This window comes from Leptonychotes weddellii, unplaced genomic scaffold, assembly GCF_054177405.1.
Source record: "Leptonychotes weddellii isolate Sample4059 unplaced genomic scaffold, ASM5417740v2 HiC_scaffold_101, whole genome shotgun sequence".
NCBI classification, from domain to species: Eukaryota; Metazoa; Chordata; class Mammalia; order Carnivora; family Phocidae; genus Leptonychotes; species Leptonychotes weddellii.
In genome coordinates, this window is record NW_027677410.1 from 170,164 (window position 1) to 191,930 (window position 21,767).

The window sequence follows — 21,767 nt, forward strand, 5'->3', positions numbered from 1 at the left end:
TGAAAAAGCTGAACTATGTAGCCCTGAGCAAAGAATATGCACAGGCAATTTATAGAAGAAAAATATAAAAGACATAAGTAAATTCAAGAAAACATGTATCATCTCTCACTCAGCTGTTTGGCAAAAATAAAATTATTGGCATTAACCAATATTGGTGTGGTGGCAAGGAACAGAGAATTCTTTACTTTATTACATTCATGCCATCTTTTTGGAGGACCTCTGGTCGCCATTAATTAAAAATTTTAAATATGCACCACCTTTGAACCAGAGATCCCACTTTTAGGTATTTACTCACAGAAATCATACAAATTCACAATGATATCAATTGAAGCATTTTTGACGGGAGTAAAAAAATAAAAAATAACTTGAATGTCCACCAAGAAGGGGCTGGTTGGATAAGTTCTGTGTCCTGTGAAATGAAATACTGACTACTATTCAGTCATTAAATAAAATTAAATAGATCTGTGCTATTGTATGGGAAAAAGCTGCAGAAAATGTTCACGATACAGTCTTACCCTAAAGAAACAAAACAAGACAACTCTATTATGAACACCAAGTAAATGGAATACTGCAGACCACTCAGCTGGTCAGTCACAGTACCTAATCCTGCTGGCTCAGTGAATTTACCAACTATGAATAAATGACTTTCCGGCTGAGGCTATCAGAAAAAAACTACCCCCCAAGTACCTCCCCTTTATGCAAATAAAAGTGCTCTTTAAAAATTCTAAACAGTGTGCACAAATAGTCAATAAACATATGAAAAGGCGATTATTCCACTGGCCATGAGGGAAAAGAAAATTAAAACCATAATGCAATCACATGCACAAGAGAATGGCTAGATGGAAAAGAGAAAACATTTGTAAATGCTGGTGAAGATATTAAGTAACCAGACTCTCATACATGATGGTGGAATATAGTTGACTTAATTTTAGAAAATTGGTTGTGTCTACCAAAATTGACCATTTACACATATTTATATTTTGGACATAAGGGCATAGAACCAACCAAAATGTGTATTCTTCCAGAAACATACACTAGAATATTCATACCCACCCTACTGCAATAGCCCCAAACTGAAAACTATGCAAATGTCCATTTGCCAAGAGTATAGCATATAGTGTTCAAAAGGGAATCTGTTACCAAGCTGAACACTGAACATATAAGTAATTTTGATGATGGCCATAAGGACGCACAGCTGAAGGGTTAAATGTGTATTTCATCCTCTGGATCCCCTTATAACTATGTAGCAGACCAATACGCTTTAAGGAAATCCAGAATTGTACTAATAAACAATAAACAACAGAGAAATTTTCAGGGGGGGAGCAATATAAAAATCATCTCCCTCTTTCATTTTCCATTTCTTTACTGTCTGTTCTACATACAATATGGCAGAGAGAGTCTAAGAACTTTTTTGTCACTTAGTCAACAATATCATGCATCATTTGGCAGACACGGAGTTTTCCAGTGTCTAAGGGAAATAATACGTATGAAGAAATCAAAGCAGTTCTTGGCACACAGCAAATACTCACATTAAACCTGAGTTGCTCTTCTCTTTCCTATGCTAAGATATGGCTGAAATAATGATTTGGGGGATGGTTAGATTAGATTAGATACTGTTATCTTGTCATCTAACTCAGTTTCATCAATCACTGAAAGACGCACTCAGAAAGCTCTCTGCTTTCTTCCGGGGAGGTTTTTGTTTCACTTTATTTCACAAAATTAGTCTCATCCATTGACTTCCAGTAACATCCAGAAAACACCTGGGTTTTGTGTGATGTTTGCACTCCTCGAGAACCCTGGACACTGATTGTGAGCAGCGAACCCATTAGGGAAGTGGCTTTGCACAATCCGTGTATTCTATTTCATGACTTGATTCCATTTAAAGCAACCCATTTTATCTTTCACTGCCTGATGATAATAACCATCTTTATTTTACAATAAGAAATGAATATCGCATTAATTATGGTTACTTAATCATTTTAGAATACTATAAATGTTTCAATAAAAATTGCTATGCTAATCAAAATATTTCCTGTTTCATTAAAACTATGAACTGTCCCTTATGACTGCAAAATGAGCAATAAAGTTTGATAGCATGGTGCAGTCAAGATTGCCCACTGGATAAGGGTGATTTTTCTCAAAATGTGTTATGTGAATGCATTAAATATTTGATGCTTAATAAAAGCAAAATAACATCCCTTTCCACTAAGCTGCCTCAAATACCAATTACATAAGAAAGATTTGCTAAACTAATGATTTTCTAAGTAGCTGCAAACGCTTGTTTAATTCCTGATGTGTTCTTTGTTCCTCAGGATGAATGTGAGTTGTTGTTCTCAATATTTGGTGGCATCACTTTTTTAGAGCAAGGATTTACTTAACAAGGCCTTTTATTCTGCCTTGGATTTCATACTGATGCTTCTAACAATGAACTCTCAGGGAACACTGCCTCAGATATGAAAGCATTAACACAAAACCAGGATCCTGTACCTCTCCATTTTAATTATGTGATCTCTGGGCTGCTCTGTCTTAATGATATTTGAGAACATAACAGTATTTGTAAAGGACAGAGCTCCTAGTCTATTGTTGCCTGCAAATATCATCTAGCTTGTTCCCTTTAATGACACACTTTTCCTGGTGTCCACCCCCTTGTGTAATCCTCTCTCCTTTACTGATTCTGGGATTGGCTATGTAACTTTCTTTGGCCAATGGCACATCAGCAAATGCAGTGCAAACAGAAGCTAGTTAAGTGCTTGTGCATTAGGTCTTACCTTTAGGGGGGACTCCTCTGCCATATGGAGAGATCACAGGGACGAGAACTAAGATGGGTTGGCTGACAGTCCCATGCAACTGTCAGACATATGAGTGAAGTGGTTCGGAACAGGCCAGGCCCAGCCTATCTGCCAAACAACCACAAATGCATAAATGAGTCCAGCCAACACCATGCGAAGCAGTGATGAAACTCTCTCTGCCTTGCCCAAGTTGCTGACCAGCAGAACTGGGAGCAAATAAATGGTTCCTCTTTCAAACCATTAAAAATCACAAGGCTTCCACTCTGTCTTTCCCTATTTCTCTGAGCCAGAATAGAGATATGGGACTGATGAGCAAGGCTCAATTATGTGAAAGACAACAACGCTTGGAGGAGCCTCTCAGGACAGAAATGAAGAGCGTTTTACCTGACCAGGATAGAACAAATAATGGGTGATGGGCAACTCACCCGGGGCCATTGTGACTAATACCTGTCATCAGACTGGTATACTAACATAACCACTGAAGACTTTGTCAATATGTCAGCCACCTGAAATTAAATCTAACTCAGTGGGAGTGACACCAAATTGTTTTAATTGTTTCTACCCGCTGAATCAGTTCTCAAAACAGAAATCAGGCTTGGAAAGATAGTTATTTTTTTGCCCCCCTAGTTTATACAATGGTTCTTATACAACTATATGTGCTTCAAGTGCCTGACTTCTCTAACTAAAAACACAGTTATTAGAGGACATACAATTCTTTGTATTCCCCCATTGTATCAACATATAATTGATCAATTATATATGACCATTATTGACTGACCTTGGCAGTGCTCAATCTTCTTTGTTCATTATTCCAACCATTTGGCAATTATTTCCTGAGTATCTTCCATGTGCCCAGCATTGAGCTAGACATTGACAGACAAGATAAGCAAGGTCCTCATGGAACATCCATCCTGGAGGAGAAAAACAGACAATTACCCCAAACATCTTAAAAACATGATTATTAAAAGTCGTAAGTGTTCTTTTTTTTTTTAAAGATTTTATTTATTTATTTGACACAGAGAGACACAGTGAGAAAGGGAACACAAGCAGGGGGAGTGGGAGATGGACAAGCAGGCTTCCCGCCGAGCAGGGAGCCCCATGTGGGCTCAATGCGGGGCTCGATCCCAGGACCCTGGAACCATGACCTGACCTGAAGGCAGACGCTTAATGACTGAGCCATCCAGGCACCCCAAACTCTAAGTGTTCTAAAGGAATGAAACAGGGGCACCTGCACCACTGGATGGCGCAGTCAGTTGAGAGTCAGCTCAGGTCTGATCTCAAGGTCATGAGATCGAGCCCCGCATTGGGCTCTGTGTTCAGCATGGTCTGCTTAGGTTTCTCTCTCTCTCTCTCCCTCTGCCCCTCCCCTCCGTGTGTGCGCACTATCTCTCTGTTTCTCTCTAAAATAAATAAAATCTTTAAAATAAAATAAAATAATGAAATAAAGTGATTTTAAGAGAGAAAGTGCTAAGAGAAAAGGCTTCTTTAGACAGAGGGTGTCAACAAAGACCTGTCTGAGGACACGATATTTAAGGCCTGAAGAATGAGAGAGAGTCATCCAGGTGTAGTCATTCCAGATGACTAGGTCTAAAAGTTTCTGTGATCATGACTACATGTCAAATGTGGCCTCACTTTTACACACTGTCAGCCAACAGTGAACAAAGCAGGGAAAGACAAGACCCTGAGATGCCTGGGTGCCTCAGCCGGTTAAGCGTCTGCCTTTGGCTCAGGTCATGATCCCAGGGTCTTGGGATCGAATCCCACATCAGGCTCCTTGCTCAGCAGGGAGCTCTGCTTTGCCTGCTCTGCCTGCCGCTCCCCCTGCTTGTGCTCTTTCTCTCTCTCTCTGACAAATAAATAAATAAATAAAATCTAAAAAAAAAAGAGAGAAAGAAAGAAAGAGAAAGAAAGACAAGACCCTACTTCTATAATCAGTGCTACTGACAATTTATTAAAAAATATTTGATATTAAGTAGATCAAATTACCTGGTTGGATTGTGTGGGTTTTTTCTTTTCCACTTTTCAACTAGTTGTGATGAAGTTTTATGAAAATACAAGTCTATCTTTATGTTGCTATGTTACTTCTACCCAGTTGTCTATTTAAAAATGTCACTTACGATAAAGCCAGACCCTATCTCTAAATCAATTCACTTGCATGAATCTTTCCGGTGAGTTTGAGTTGATGATACTGTATATATAGATGTCTACCGTGCCATTTTGCAGGTTAAAAAAGTGAAGTAAATTATGAGATGCCTAATCCAGAATGAGAATTGGCACAGCTCTGTTTTGAAGATAAAAAGAGTCTAGAGCTCTTGACTTCTAACATTCAGCTCATCAACCTGAACCTTTTCCTCATATTCTTCTTAAAATTGTTAGTTTCACCCTAGAGAAGGATGTTATATTTATATTTTGGACATAAGAGAGAATTCTTACATAAATTTTTGGCTGAACTAAGTCCATAGAAAAGAAATATCCCAAGTGTAAAAATAGAGTTTGGTGGTAGAAGCAAGCGGTACAGTAATAGCTATTTCACACTTTCAGAAAGTTGATTCCAGCATGGTTTGCAATTACAGGAACAGAGAGACATAAGCTAATTAGTTATTGAGTCCCTATGTTCTTCTTTAAAGAACACCATCGATCTTTGCCCTCAGAAAGTTATTTTTACACAGTCACATGTGCAAGCTAGTGGGTGACAGACCTCCTGTGGGGTCCTACTTTCAGCTTTGGTCTTTGAAATGAAAATAATCATACTTTTATTTACAGAGAGTTCGAGTCTTCCACATAGTCTGGAATATGGCTATAATCATCAAGTGAACCATACTTAATTACCTATGGCTAATTACTTGTATAGCACTCAAATGTATTTAATATTACCATTTCAAAGCCACGTGGGAGGTCTTTTAACTGCACTCCTTTAAATCTTGATAGCATGAGTCCTGTGGCTACAGTTACGTGTATTATTGCCTCCAAAATGCTGATAAGAGAAAAAAATCAGATAAGAAGGCTTAAGAAGAAACCTATCTGGCCACTGTGAACTTAATGAGAGATTATGTCTGTTTTAACACTTAGGATACTTTTGTTCTAGTACAGTTCATTTGAGATCTTGTGTGCTTCTAGTCCAAGTGTGCACTCATTATCTTAAAAATGAGATAAACGTATTTATACGTTCTGCAATTATATAAAATTAAATTTTCTTATACAGAATATTTTAATGCATTAGATTTCTAACCCTTTATTCTATCACAGTACTAAAACTTCAGACTAATATTAAAAGAACGGCCGTTGTTTATTAGAGTGTCCTTGGAAGTGGAGTGAGGTCTCGGATCTGGAGATGAAAGCAGGAATGTCCTGGAGTCTGGTTACCTCCCCTGGTAACCCTGGTAAGAGAAAGCACAGAGATAAGTCCCCATTGGAAGGAGCCTCCTTGTCCTGGTGTCTGACTTCCCCTGCCTGCTGAGACTTCCAAAGGCGAGAGCAACCACGCCCAGCAGGAAGTGGCCCAAGACATTTTGCCATACCAACTGCGTGGAACTTTAAGAGAGGATATTTCAACTGCCAAAACCGCATTTCATAGTGATCCCAGGGCTTGTATCATCTTCGCTCGTCCCATAGAAAGCTCCACTCATTTGCGTTATAGCCCAGATTTGATTCTTCAGTGTTATTAGGGAAGTGTGATGAAGGAAAAGGAGCCCTGGGCTCTCCTTCTCCTAAGGTACAGTTTGTGCACTGACACTCCTTCATATTGGCCATGTTTATTCAGCTGAATGGGCTTAAAATATAAAGCAGAGGGCTTCCCGTTCTAAAGGGAGGAGATGGGTGTCATATTCCAAAAGCCTTTTCAGCATCGTGCAAACTTGCTACTGTAATAACCCTGCTGTTCCAGGATCTGACAAGATGGACAGGTCAGTCCCATGGATTTTTAGAAATGTCTCTTGAAATAACTTGTTTAATGTGCTTTCCAGGCTGCCCCTAAGCTTACAGGGCCACCACGCCAAATTTCCTCTTTATTTCTACCTCATTTTTAATTGAATCAAGTTTATTAAGCAAAGTTAGAGTGCGGATGACAGACAACACCTCAGTCCAAGAGCTACAAGGTCATCTCTGCACAATATGCCAATATTCCCCATCCCAGAACACCACAAGTCCTCTCCTCTTTTCTGGTCACTCCTTTGTTCCACAAAGACACTAATGTTCAACAAAATAAATCTTTGATCGGTTCACACTGATACAAGTGTCAGAAATGGGCAAAAGCATCTAGCATTAGCATTTTCATTACTGGATTTCTAATGTTCCCCCTACTCCAAACCTACTGCACCCACATCCTTTCCCACCTCAGGAGACGGTCTTCCTTTCTTACAGTTGCTCACACCAAAAAACTTTATTCACGTCTCTCTCTCACTTTGCATGCCAATCCATCAGCAAATCCTTTTACTCTGCCTTCGATAAATACCCGAAATCTGCCTTTGGTATATATCCAAACTCCAGCCACCTCTCACCAACCCCACTGCTACCACCCTAGACAGAGCCTCCATCTTTCTACCCTTGCTCCCTTACACACAAACTGTATAAACTCGAGAATAATCCTCACAAAATATGTCAAATCATGTCACTCCCTCACTCGGATCCCCCATGTGTCTCCCCATTTCACTAAATTAAAATCCCAAATCTTTACAGCTGCTGACAGTCTTCCTCAACACCTCGAAGATCTCCTCCATCCCTCCTGCTCCTCCTCCCTCCCTGCCGTGATGGCCTCTCCTATTCCTCTAACACACTATGCACCTCTGTCTGAAAGGCTCACCCTCTCCGTCACACCTCCCCCAGAAGGCTAACCCCTCACTCATTCAAGTCATTGCTTAAATGTCATTTTCTAAATGAAACCTATTCAAGATGCCCAGTTCAACACTGGAAATGGCACCCAGGCCTTCACCTTAGCATCCTAATCCCCCTTACCCTACTCCTTTTTTTGTTTTTTTTTCTCCAACACATTTCTTTTCATCATATTTATTGTTTGTCACATTCCACTAAAACATAAGTTCTAGGAGACGAAGATCTTGACTATGAGGGCACAGAAGAGTGCCTGACACAAAGCAGCTATCTCCCCAATAACTGTAGATTGAATTTTCTCCTATGTGGCTCCATCTCAGCCGGAGGGGTCTTACCCCAGTTCCTGCGTGGGGTCTGGGTCTTTTCTCGAGCAAAAGCAACCAGGAGCAATTGCAGCCTTCAACACTTCCATTGAAAGTTAAGATGGACTCCTCCAAATTGAGCACAATCTGTTCAGAGTTCCCAGGAGCTGTCAAAATACATATAAATAACACCCATAAGATTTGGAAACACATGGAATCTCAGAACTAAACATGGTCAGTATAGCAGCCTGCAATTTGAGGAGAGTTCTATTATTTTAAAGTCTAGACCAAGAAATCTCACATTTATGTCTGGTGACAATGCTCGTGGGAGATTACTCTCACATATGGAGAGCGCTTCCATTTGTGGGCATGAGGTCACGCGGGATTCCATGCCTGACGATGCTCTGCCAGTAAGGCTTCTCCCTCGGTCCTGGAACCCAGTGTAGAACTGAGAAGTCTCTATTCTGAACGCTCCTCTTTCCTATGAACAAGGCAAGCCACATGACAGCATTCGAGCCTCTAAATTCCAGGCCCTGATATTCTCTGCAATTCCAATCTTTGGCTCTTTTTTCAGAATTTCTCTACCAGAGGACAAAGTCAGACCAATTCTGCCATTCCCATAACCATAACTCTTATTCAGAAATGTTTTCAGCTTGTAATTTCCAATTACCAAAGTCAAGTCTCCACGTTATGTCTACATTTGGGTCAAATCCCTCTCTGCAGGCTTCAGAATTTGGCATTCCACTCATTTCTTCCTAAGTCTGCCCCCTAAGGAGCCCTGAGAAAAATGCATGATACTCCCTTCCAGCTGCTCTCCCAAACTGCTTTCCTCAGCTTCAAAATTCACTAGGACATGAACAATGTTTCCTATTTTAATGGTAACGCACACATTGCTAGTTTATCCTCTTGTCCAGCTGCTACATCCGGATCTGACCCTGCTTCCCCTGAGGCCCTCAGTCACTCAGAAGTTACCTTACCCCTTCAGCTCGGCTTTATAAACCTTAAACCATTACAGTAGGAAGAGTCCCATCTTCTGAATCTGAATGTCTCCTGACCTGTTTGCTTTCCCACAGTTTCTGTATTGACTTCAATAATCATTTTTTCCCCATTGGTCTTGTTTCTTCTTGAATTCCCAGAAATCCCCTTTCAAAATCAAAGCAACAATTTCTGTGCACATGCCAATAATCATATTTGGTGGCCAAGAAAGCTTTCATAGTTCCCTCTACCTCTAGGAACTGGGCTTCCTCAGCAGCAAGAAATGACAAATTTTGGTTCTTTTAAAGTCCTCTTTGAACTGTGAATTGTAATAAGTAAATTGGTGATAAAACATCAAGAAAATCCCCCTATTAACAAAAGCTCCCTGTGGTAGACATTCTGGATACCCAAATTTGGATTCTTGTAATAAAAGCTGAAAAACATGTCCACTTCTCATCCCTGGCCAAAACTTAGGAGAACAGAAAAGATAATACAGGGCAGTGAAGGCATCCCAGTCAGCAAATCCAAATCTACACAAAAGGAAAGGTTGCTGGTTCTGGTGCGAGTCCTCTTTGGAAAACAAATTTCCATCCCTTGCAAGACTAGATTCTTCCTTATTCCATCTGGGATGTTACCCAGCGGACATGTAGCTGCTCTTACAGAGTCTGTTCAGGCACAGAAAATGAATTCCCATCCCTGCCAACATGAGTCTCTGCCTATCCTTTTTCCAGCACGAGAACCGTGTTTCCTCCATGTGGAACATTATCTATAAAATTTACAGCTGTTTCCATAGTTGGAAGTTCCCAGGAGAGTCTGCTTCCCAAATTCCAGTCCTCTATGCATGTACCTGCCTTACTCTGCCCATTTATGGCAGTCATTAGAATCCCGAACTCTCCTATCAACTATCCCTGCTGCAAATGTTCATGGGGGCTGTGCAGAGGGCGCACAAGCCTACTGACCCTGTTCATTACCATTCAGGTCTTTGATCCCTAGCACCAGTGTGTTTAGCAGGCTGAATTAGACTGGAAGTGAACCACAAGAACTTCTTGACCCATCAAGTTAAAGCCTAGGTAAGAAATAAGCCAGGTAGTCACTTCGATCCCTTCCCCTTAGGTTCATTTGGTGTTCCTAGCCTTCTGAATCCCATTATTCTGATAATGAGAGAGAGACATGGATACATTGGTAAAAACAGAGTCAACTTTATCATAAATTAATTAAATCAGGCAGTTACTTGGAGCCTCACCTATGTATGGGTAAGGCTAGATTTCAGATGTAGAATAAGATAAGCATAAACATCCTCAAGAATGCAAATGATTGGGGCACCTGGGTGGCTCAGTCAGTTGGGCATCTGATTCTTGATTTCAGCTCAGGTCCTGATCTCAGGGTCATGGGATCAAGCCCCACGTCAGGCTCCACACTCAGCACAGAGTCTGCTTGTCCTTCTACCTCTGCTCCTCCCCCAATCATGCTCGCTCTAAGATAAATAAATGAAATCTTTAAAAAAAAAAAGAATGCAAATTATTGCCCATGAACATGGGTCCACTGCACTCCTCAAGCAGATCTCATGTTAATTATACATGCATGCAGTATATATTTCTGAGGTGAAACACATACCCATCTCTGAATAGATAGTGCAAAAATAATACTAAGCTAGTTATTCAGTTTGCACAGTGTACAGTGAAAACTTACAAGCTTAAGACTAGTGAGAAGAGACAAAGACATAGTACTGTTGTGACTTCCTCCAGCATCACGCTTACGTGCCCTTCAGCTACCAACATGGAATGTCTTCCCATCCTTTCCATGTGTGTTGGTTACATCATTCTTCTTCCCATTCCCCAAACCTGAATCTCATGTGTATTCATTATCATGTTTAATGGCATCTCCGTGTATATATTCCATTGCCCACACTAGGAACATCAAAATCTCAGTTTCTCTCATTCAACAGTTTATGCATTGACCAAACAGTTTTTTCTGAGCACTATTTTACATACAGAGATATACAGATGGAAGAGAACCAGATCTCTGCCTTCTGGAGTCACACAATCAATTATTGTAACACAACTAAGAAAGGCACTATGGGAGCACAGAGGGAACTTGCTTAACTCCGCTAAACAGGACAAAAAAGACTTCCCAGAAGAGACAACATTTGAGGTGATTCCAGAATGAGGAGCTCAACCTACTAACAAAAGGATACCTGCCATTATTGACAGAGGCAAGCATATGGCATGAGCACAGAAGCATAAGACCGCACAAGATGTTGGGGGAACTTAAGTACATCAGTTTGATTTTTGCACGAGTCACAGTGGTGAAAAAGTAGTAGATGAGATAGAAAGGGCAAATGGCAGAGAATGAATGGCCGTAGGCATCATGCTATGGGATCTGAATTTGATCTTATGGGGACTGAAGACTTCTAATGAAATTTTTAACAGTAAAGTGATTGAAAAGAGATGTTTTATAAAAATCACTCTGGTCTCCATATGGAAGGCAGAAGTAGGTTGGTGGAGACTAGACACAGGGCCTGAATTAAGGCAGTGTGAATGGGAAGCCACTGTGAACTGCAGGAGGGGTATTATTAAAAGGTTTATCATAGTCCATATGCAACTGGAGTAACTAATTCTCCCTCTAGAATACTTGACCACTGAGTACTGCAGGAAAGAACAGTCACCCTACAAATGAGCAGATTCCAGAATATCAATTGAACTGATGATCCACATTTCTCTAAAATTCCACCATATAACTTCTTCCCACCACAAATCTACTAACCTTCCTTACTCTGTAGACTTCAACTCTGATTTCCCTCCCATATCGATGGAAGAACTGCCCCCAACTCCTCAGAAGAGAAAAATCCCTCAACTTGTACTTCAAATCCCACCCTCTGTCACCCATCCATGAACTTCTCTTCTATAGGTTTCTCTTCCACAAGTCTAAGTCTTTCCCCATCTACCGGATCGTTGTTTTCAGTCTACAAACATGCTGTAAAAAAATACCATTTTCTTTACATTTCTTCCCCTGAATTCCCCTCTAGGTATGTCCATGTTCTACTTTTCTCCCCTCAAAGTATTCTTTTCAAAAGGTAGTTATATTGTTATCTCTAATTTATCTTACATTTAGTTCTTAAAATTATGAAGTAGGTCACTGTATAACAAATGATCTTCCACCATCACCCCTCAGCCCCTCAACCCTTGGGTCTCACCATCCCAACTGCTTATGTGCATCACATACTCAAAAGCCTCCATGTTTTCATTTGTTTTGTTATGCCAGCACAGAATGTCTTTTTCAACCTTCTCTTCCTATGGAAATGTCATTAATCATTCAAAGTGTAGTTTAGAAACCAACTATTCCATAAAGTCTTTCTCAGTTTCTTCAGTCAGATTAATAATTATCCTCTTCACTTGCTGCTTTTACTTCTGTTGTTATGCCCCTATCTATTCTGCCTGGAATTACAGTTTATAATTCAAGGTCACAGGTCTGACACCCAAAATAAATGATAAGCTTATAAAAGGAGGACACTTATCTCCATTTCCCCCATAGTAGAATCTAGGACTATGCCAGCTTGTAACAGATGTTTGTTTACTTACATGGTTGTTAATTAAGAGTGAATCAAAAGAAAGATGAAGATACATAGTAAAATGGTTTTCGCTCAGACTTTTGGATTTAATGACATTAGATTTTCTATACTGAAATTGTTTTCTTCAAAATGGTTCTAGATTTTTAATACTGTCAAAATACCTGACCAAAATTTATCAAGTCCTTATTTATTACTCAGTTACTATGGGTTAATACTGAGCATAAAAAGAAAGGTGGAGTATGAAATGTTCTTCCAAAGGGAAAAAAGAGAGACAGACAGACTGACTTCCAAATAACCAACTAATGTCTCATCTTCAAGTTGTAAGTCTGTAGTTTTAAGTCCAGGACGGTACTAAGGTAATAATTAGTTCAGTCAATTCAGTTATATCTGGTACATTTTAACATAATATTTATTTCTCAAGATTGATTTTGCTTTGTAAGTTTAAATGATGCACAAGTTAACTTTGAATGCCCAACAAACTACCCCAAATCCAGATGGCTTTAAAAAGTCAGTAATTTATTTAGCTAATGATTCTGTGGGTTGGCAATTTGAGCTGGGCTGGTTCTTCTAACTTAGGCTGGGCTTGTTCATGTGCCTACAATCAGCAACCAGGTCCAAAGAAGGCTGACTGGTTTAGGATGGCCTCAAGTGGGAAGATTCATTTCTGATCCTGTGTCATCTCTCACCTCCAGCAAGCTAGCCCTGGCTTATTCCCTGGGAAGCCAGGTAAGAACTGCAGAGAAACTGGAGCTTGCCACGTCTCCTGAGGCCTAGGTGCCGAGCTGACACATCACTTCTGATACATTCTGTTGGTCAAAGGAAGTCACAAAACCAGCCCAATGTCAAGGAGAGAGGGAACAGACTACCTCTAATAGGAAGCACTGCAAAGTCACATTGCAAAGGTATGACTATAAGGAGGAGTAAAGGCATATCTACCACAAATAGTCAAAACTCCACAAATATATATTGAACATTTAATATGAGATTGTCCTTGACTTCAAGAAATCATAGCTTAGTGTGGAAGATAGACGTTTGCCAGGTAACAGTGTGAAAAGTGGTATATGCTGTTTCCTCTGCTTAGAACTCTCTTTCTCCTTCTATTCTCATATTATCCCCTTAAGACCTCAAATAAACATGACTTCTTCTGGAAAGCCATGACAGAGAACAATCTGGTCCTACCAGTCCAAATTGCCTATTTGGCTATTTCCCATGTGACAAATTCTTTCATCTGCATTCATACTGAACTGTCACTTAGAAGGTATGGTACAGTGAAAGGTAAGCCATTCTAATGCTAGAAATTCATTTTAGAAAGTCGTAACAGAAAGAAAATGAAATCAAAATGTTCTTCATTCATTGTCATACATTACATCACAAGAGTTTTATATTTGTGCCATGGTAACACTATCTCCGTTAGAGAACAGACGGAAGGCACAGAGGTTTTAAACAGCAAGGGGTGTTATTTAATCCGATTTGAACATTAGAAAAATCACTTGTCTTGGATTATATGCAGCGATCCATTTAGAAGCAAATACTGTCATCTCAGTGAGAAAATATGGGGATGTTTGAAGACATAAACTGCAAATTTTGAGAGCTATGTATGATGCTGAATCCACACAACATGACGGGCTGATCGGTGGTTGAAAGCGACAAAGCAAAATCCAGCAATAATGACTTCCTGGTTTCTAGCTCAGGACACTGAGACCTGACAAGCCCCTGCATGAATGGGAATTTAAAAATATGTGTAGCTTGAGAGAATATAATGAACTCTTTCAGAGAGGGTTAACTTCCGGATTTGGGCACTAGGTATGAGTTAGTGAATTTATGAACAAAATGTGACTTATCACTATCATCACCATGATCCTTTATTGGTGATAAGCAGAGATCTTAAACCTATGCGGCATGAGCTCTTTAGAGAACTTGATACAAACTAAGGACTTTGTCACGAGAAAAAAATATCATGAACCACACAACTTAATAAGTTCACCAGCGGGCCCCCCTCCCCTGCAATGAATCCTAATGTCAAAATTCCCTGTTTGGGAAATCATTTTTATATATACGTATATATATTTTTATTTTATTTATTTTTGAGAGAGAGAGAATGACAGAGAGAGAGAGAGAGAATGAGAGGGGTGAGGGTCAGAGAGAGAAGCAGACTCCCTGCTAAGCAGGGAGCCCAATATGGGACTCGATCCCGGGACTCCAGGATCATGACCTGAGCCAAAGGCAGTCGCTTTACCAACTGAGCCACCCAGGTGCCCCTGTTTGGGAAATTAGATGTGTTAACAATAATCTTAGCTGGATCCCCTCCCAAGAAGAGGACACGTGTGGATGAAGCATGAGTGAATTAACCCAGTTGGCCTAGTAGTTTTATCATACAATAATATGATTTTTAAGACACTAAAAATATCTGATCCTATCCTTAATTTTTGTCATTCATTTTTGTTAACACCTTATTTATAATGAGATTTTGACTTAAAGATTTTTGTTTAAAAACGATTTGCCCAAATGCATCTGTAAGAGTGAGCATCTGACTCTGTTTTCATGCTTCATCACCACCAGGCTTCCCTCCTCCCTGAAGAAAGCATTTTTGGAAGTCTATGGAATGTCCATGCATTGAAAGGTTACACAGGGGTGAAGAAGGTGCTAGCAAACAGGCCAACTTATTATCCTACTTAAACAGAATTCTAAGGTTAAAGATACTAAAGCTTTAATGCTATAAAAATGCAACACTCTAACATACTAAATCCTATCAAGTAATTACTGTATAAATAAAATAATTACTTTTCACATTCATGACCTGGAAATGAGAGTGCAGTATTACAATTTTAAGTTATTCATCAAGAGCAAACAGCCTTGGAAGAATGATAAAATTAACCAAATGTAAACCCACTCTCTAGCAAACAATTCTCTGTTTTTCATACAAAGTCAACAATACCTGGGTATGTTCAAGCAGAATTCACATGAAGTGGATATTGATAATCAGGTCATTAAACAGGTCATCTGGACAGTGAGAACATGGCTTCTATAGTGCCAAAGACATTGGGGATGCTGCTCAGTTCAATATTTTCTAAACCAGCTCACAGATGGGAGCTTTAATGATTGAATCAATGTGTTGAAAGAAGAGCATCCAGTTTTTAAATTATTGCTTAACCCAACATATTTATAATGCTTTTCCTTTTCTGTATATAAACTACCATGATGGCATATCACAATGATAGTCAGGAAGAAAAAAATGTTCATATTCCTCCCTTGTGAATTTCTATGTAAGGAATAATGAAAATACAGTCATTTTTGTTTGCATAGCTATTTCATGTTCCGTTGAATGATCTATAAGGGAGTTACTATATTTATGCTCTTTTTTTTCTTTTACAAAAGAAATTTCTCATCTATAATTACAGTTATATAGTAGAGGACTTTCTTATTGAATTTTCTTTTTTGACAGAATTGATTTCTTTATTGACTCCAGAAGTGAAAACTAGTAAGTAGACTCTGGCATAAAAGGAGTATTTGGCCATATGCTTACATCATTTGCTATAATCTGATCTCAACTGGAATACTAATTGCTTTTGGCTTCCCATACAGATGTAAGGGCACATTCACCAATGGAAAAGTCTGTGACTATTCCAAACAGGTATATAAATCCACCCCAAGAGTCACTTGAATCTTTAACTGAAGAAATTATGCAAAGGAAAACCAAACAAGAGATATGTGCTTGGCACAGTTAGGACCATTCTGGCTTGAAGAGAATTAGCACATAGTACCAGGAACTAGATACAGCACTGTTCATGTCTGCTTTTGTTATATGGCTTAGGAATGAAGACAATGAATGACTATGGCTAGGACACTGGTTGGCTAGCAAACAACCCAGGAGGTCCAAATAACTCTGCTCATTTCTGGATGCAGCAGGAGTGCCAAGATTTCTAACAAAGATGCATATTTAGTCATAAAGAAGGCTTGTTTGGAAACTGTAGATGTCTCAGTTTATCTCTGTGATCACTATGAGAAAAATAAAAGGCACCATGAGTACAACATGGAATGTGGAGGGTTACTGTTGTGTCCAAGGAATATGTTCAACCTGGTGAAAGCCAATTCCTCTCCTAGTTTGAAATGAGTTTGGTATCCTTGTCAATTTGGCAGTATCCACTATTTCCCGAGATTGGTGATGATAAGCTGATTTGTAATCATGTGAATTCCTTCCTGCATTTTGACAGGCAAGCTTTGAGTTATTTGAGGTGATGAAGGTAATGATTTACCAGTGACATTTTACTGTCTGTTAAAGAAAAAATGGCACCATTCTTACATGATGCAGACATGAAAAAGGTGCAGCCTATTGAAGCCTGTGACAGAAGAGGCCTCATAATAAATTAAAAATCCGATGTGATACACTGCATTTTGACTATTCATACTGTTATAACTGTGGCATTTCTTTGTCTTTGAACTGGAATAGGCTCTTGGTAATTCTGAGACACTCCAACCTGCAATGTCATATGTTTTTCTCATAATGACAGTTATTAGCAATTGTTAAAAGGTTCATTTACTGTTTTGACATGAAGCTCTAGCACATTAATTTTGCTTCAAAAACTTGTCCTGTCAAAAAACTGAAAGCCAGGGCACCTGGGTGGCTCAGTCGGTTAAGCATCTGCCTTCAGCTCAGGTCATGATCCCGGGGTCCTAGGATCTAGTCCCGCATGGGGCTCCCTCTCCCTCTGCCCCTGCACCCCCCCGCCAGCTTGTGCTCTCTCTCTCAAATAAATATTTTAAAAAATTAAAGCCATTTTTTTAGCAGATAGTCCCCTGCTTAAATACACAGACAGATTTTTCTTTAAAAAAATAATGACTAGAGTAAAATTTCAGGGGAGGGGCAAGTTAGGTAAAAGAAAAAAATAGGAGGAAATACATTTTACTGAGCCAAATAACAAAACATGTTTTTGTGTTTGGGTTATCTTGTGGAACGTTCTGTATACACCAATAACTGTTCTTTGTTGATTCAATGGGGACTCTGAAAATGGGCAAGAACATAACTTTGATTCTTATATTCTACTGAAAACAGGAATAAATATCAATAAATCATAATCTCTGGTAGAATCAGTCCTGAGAATTCACTCCCTCTGAAGGGCTGCTCCATGTCAAGGTTAATTCTGGGTAAAAGAATAATTTAAAAGCAATAGAAACCCATATGCTGTTCAAAAACACACCTCTCTGTGGAAAGTACTAGTGTACTAAGATCCAATCATCCTCAATAACCTTGGTCCCTTATACTACCAGACAACATAAAACTAATACAAATAATATTTGCCTTCCAGAAGCTTAGAACCCATGTGTCTACTTGAACTCCACTACACCACTGAAGCAATGTCTGGGTACAACCTGGAGCAAGAAAATTTAACCTTCGTGAAAAATTCATGATTTGTATTATTACACTGCCTTCTCTATTCTCCTTTCAATTAGCTCCTTCTATGATCTAGGCTTTCAGAATACAAAAGGGTCATGGAATGAAGTTTGTCATGTCTCCATGTCCATGTATCTTTTGATATCCCATGACTTTCAATACTGCCAAAATATTAATATTATGCTTAAAGGGTCCATGTTTTCTAAACTCGCATATTAGTGACGGTAGATTAACATGGAAACAAATGTACAGAAGATAGAAGTTATTTTTTTAAAAATAAATTGTTAAGGCAATAAACGAAAGACCCAGCTAGAAGAATATTCTGCAATAGTATGGACACTCTAGGCCATTTTACCTTAAGTGGAAAATATCAAAACTTTAGCAAAGTAGGTACAGATGCTAGGGTTTCACATGTATTTGCCTTTCTGTGTTCATACCAATTCACTTTAAATATTAAATCTCCTTTGACCTCCGTATTAATAATACCTATACCACTTTATTAATATTTCTTCACATTTGGTGTGAATCCAGGCCCATCAAGGAAGGGAAAGGAGGAAATAGAGAAATGAAAGACAAGTTTGTATCAATGGCATAACTTCAACAGTGCTAAAAGCTATCAATTATTTCAGGGGACTTTAGACCAAACAATGGAAATTATAAGAGACAATCAGTCTATCCAGATATTCTACCAAGACCCCAAAACTGGCTATACATTCTAAAGAAATGGTTGAGAGAGAACTTAGCACGGATCTTAGTGCATTCCAATCATGATTTTCTTACTTAATCATTTCCTAGCATAGAAAAGACACAGATGTAGAGTCATGCAACTCTGTCCTAGAGATCATCCAAACGTTTTAGAACACAGAAATTACCATCTTCGAAAAGTAGCTACATTATTATAACCTAAAATAATTTGGGAAACAGTTACTGTACAAAATCACTTAGGTCCCAATATTTGAATATAAGTATCGACATTCGTGAACCAAATTTGGCGAACACTATTACAATTTCATTTGAATGTTGAGCTTGCCAATTAAAAACTGTCCATTTATGTCCCCAGATGTTACACTTCTCAATTCACAGTAATCCCATATTCGGCTTTTACTTTGAGGTTTGCCAGTACAAACCTGTAAGGGTTCTTCTGGGAATCCCACTGGCTCCATATGCCCTGAAGCTTAAGCAAGCCAACTCCCAAGCTCAGTAAATGAGCAGACAGTGGTTAATATTTCGTTGACAGAAACAACAGTCAGGTTTCAGATACAAGAAAACAGTCCTGAATCTTCCTTTCACCTGGGAAAAAAAAATATGCGTGAAGAGGAATGGACCCATGGGGAGTATTCTATGGCTCAACCTGAACATCTCTAACTTAAAACAATCTGGATCAACTATCTGTCCCCCACTTCTGATTTGTACCGCCATCCATCAAATTAGAGGAGTACGCAATACTGTATGTACGTATCGAGGACATGGAAAAATGCAGACCAGAATCCACAGTCCCATCAAATGTTTTAGTCAACTTTTAATTTGGCTGAATTAATGATTAAATTAATTTTAATCTGAACTGTGCAGCACTTTTCGTCATTTGGGGATTTTTCAACATTGCCCTCTGACCTTCTTTCAGAGTAGCACTAGAACTTTCCTGATTGATTCTTTTTCTTTTTACTCCAAAAAAGGGAAAGAGGGAAAGAAACTTCTTTCCCTCTAAAGAAATAAAGTCATTTTTCCTTCTCCATTAAAAACCTTTTCCTCAGTCTCTATAATCACAACGAAAACACTTCCTCCAGTGTTTACTTTAATTTCCATCATGATACAATAGCTGCACTAACCTTTAGAATAAAAACAGTTCAGAACAGGCCCATCTCTTTTGATATGGAACTTTCTTTCAGGTCAATATGATCTAAAGGCCTTGAAATAATGAATAAGCAGCAAGAAAATCAGGACTTCCATTTGTGCAAAGCTCCCTGCCCACTTAAGTCTTCCCATTATTGGTCTCAAATGCCAACTCTTATAAATAATATTATAAGGCAGCCAGGTCTGCAGATTCCCAAAGTTGGTATACTCTCCTGTAGCTAAGTACCTAACTTAGGAATTTTTATCCAACCACATCAGATGCAGTAAAGCAAACACTCCCATCAACTAGGAAAAATCTTTTAGGGCCACTTTTCACAAACAACATTAACAACTACTGTTTTAATTTTCAAAAGGAGTCTTACTTCTTCTTCTTACCACCCAAATATATATACATATATATCATTTCAGACAGTTCTTCAATAGAGCTGTAAGGATTTGATGTCTTTTTCCAGTTGATGGCTTCATAGATTAACTGCCTGTCCCAAATGTCTTGTTGAAAAGGTTAATATAACCTGCTCCATCATCAGGGGTTTTTGCACCTGTTTCACTCCATAACCAGGAAAGGAATCACACTACTTCTGTAATTCCATAACTTCAAACAAATATGTAGGTTACTCTTTCTTCCTGCCAAGGGACAATTTGGGCTGACTGCTAAGATTTAGTCACATACACTCCCTGAATCTAAATGCTACTGTATACCACAGTCAAGGTGCAGTAGAAATCTAAAGGTCTATACCATGAGAAATGTTACAGAAATTGAGTCTAAACTAACTACTAACCCAAATGACTTGAATGACTGATCTTGTGTTAGGATTAGTGACTTACTGAAAATCATAAAAATGATACTGTAAATCAGGAATGTACTAAAGCAACTTTGCTGTTGAAATATAAGCAGAGTTGATTTAAGTAAACACAGTTAAGATTCATGAAAAGATTTTCATTTTATTTCATGTAGTCCCCCTAGAAGTTAGACAGAAATTAATGGTGATAATAGGAGATATATATCTTGGGCCTGCATTTTTTTGAATAAAAATGGTATATATTTAAAGTGTACAATATAATTTCAAAAATAAATTTTTCAAAGCAATTCATGTACTAAATTTATGTTGTATTAAAAGGTTTATAATGGAAAATGGTAAACCCTGTCCTATCCCTCCCCACTCCCAATATCCACTCCTTCGGGCTCATGACTTTCAACTCTTAGAGTGTGTCTTCCATTATTTACTTCCATATTTTCCCTCCAACCCCCTTTTATCTCTCCCACAGCACCATCATCCCACTTCCACATCTAACTTGTACACTCTCAACTAATACGCATATGTATGCTAATATGTTAAAGTCATGTATTATTATTTAATATGTGTATTATTTAATATACTGGCATATAAATGTTAATATATTATATATATTAATAAAAATTATAAAATTATAAAAAATTATAAAAATTAATATATATTAAATAAAAGCTAGTGTTTACATTATCATGTCTGGAAAAGTACTATACATGGCCTTGAGTGATATCTATATAAATATATACATACATATAAAATCTTATGCATCATTTTGCTTTTTTTTCTACTGTAGTTTTCCTTCCAAAGCCTCTCAAAAGTGTATTTCAATCTAGACTGCTTGCTCTTTGGCTCTGCTGCACTGTAGAGGTCCTAGGATTTCCCTTTACGGACATCCTTGGATGTCCCTGTGTTGGGTCTCCTCTTAATAGGGTTAACCCTGTGTCTTACACTTTTTTAGTTTATTCCTTATTCTGCTTAAGTATAGCCTCCAGTAATTTTTTAAGAAAATAAGTGTTAAAGTTATGGGTTCTGAATTTTTTGCATGTTTGAAAACATCTTTCAATTATCCTTAAAGGATAATTGAAAATCATCTTCACTATCAATACCATAACAATTGTTTTATTGTTTCCTGCTTCCAATTTCAGTATTCCATTCAGATCATTTGTATGTGGACTATCTTTCTCCCTTTTGGAAGCTTAAAAATATTTTCTTTATTTCTAAATTACTAAAATTTCATGATAATGTGGTTTAATGTTGGCTTTTTTTTTTTCTTTCACT

At 38.5% G+C, this 21,767-nt stretch overlaps 1 long non-coding RNA gene across 1 annotated transcript; it reads right to left on the reverse strand.

Annotated features, from left to right (window-relative positions):
• Window positions 1-3,402: 3,402 nt before the first annotated feature.
• LOC145718017 (uncharacterized) lies at window positions 3,403-8,156 on the reverse strand. Its single transcript, XR_014141534.1, has 3 exons — window positions 7,949-8,156; window positions 4,776-6,166; window positions 3,403-3,700 (listed from the first exon to the last, which is right to left on the reverse strand). It is a non-coding gene; the product is annotated as an uncharacterized LOC145718017 (long non-coding RNA).
• Between the last annotated feature and the right edge of the window lie 13,611 nt (window positions 8,157-21,767).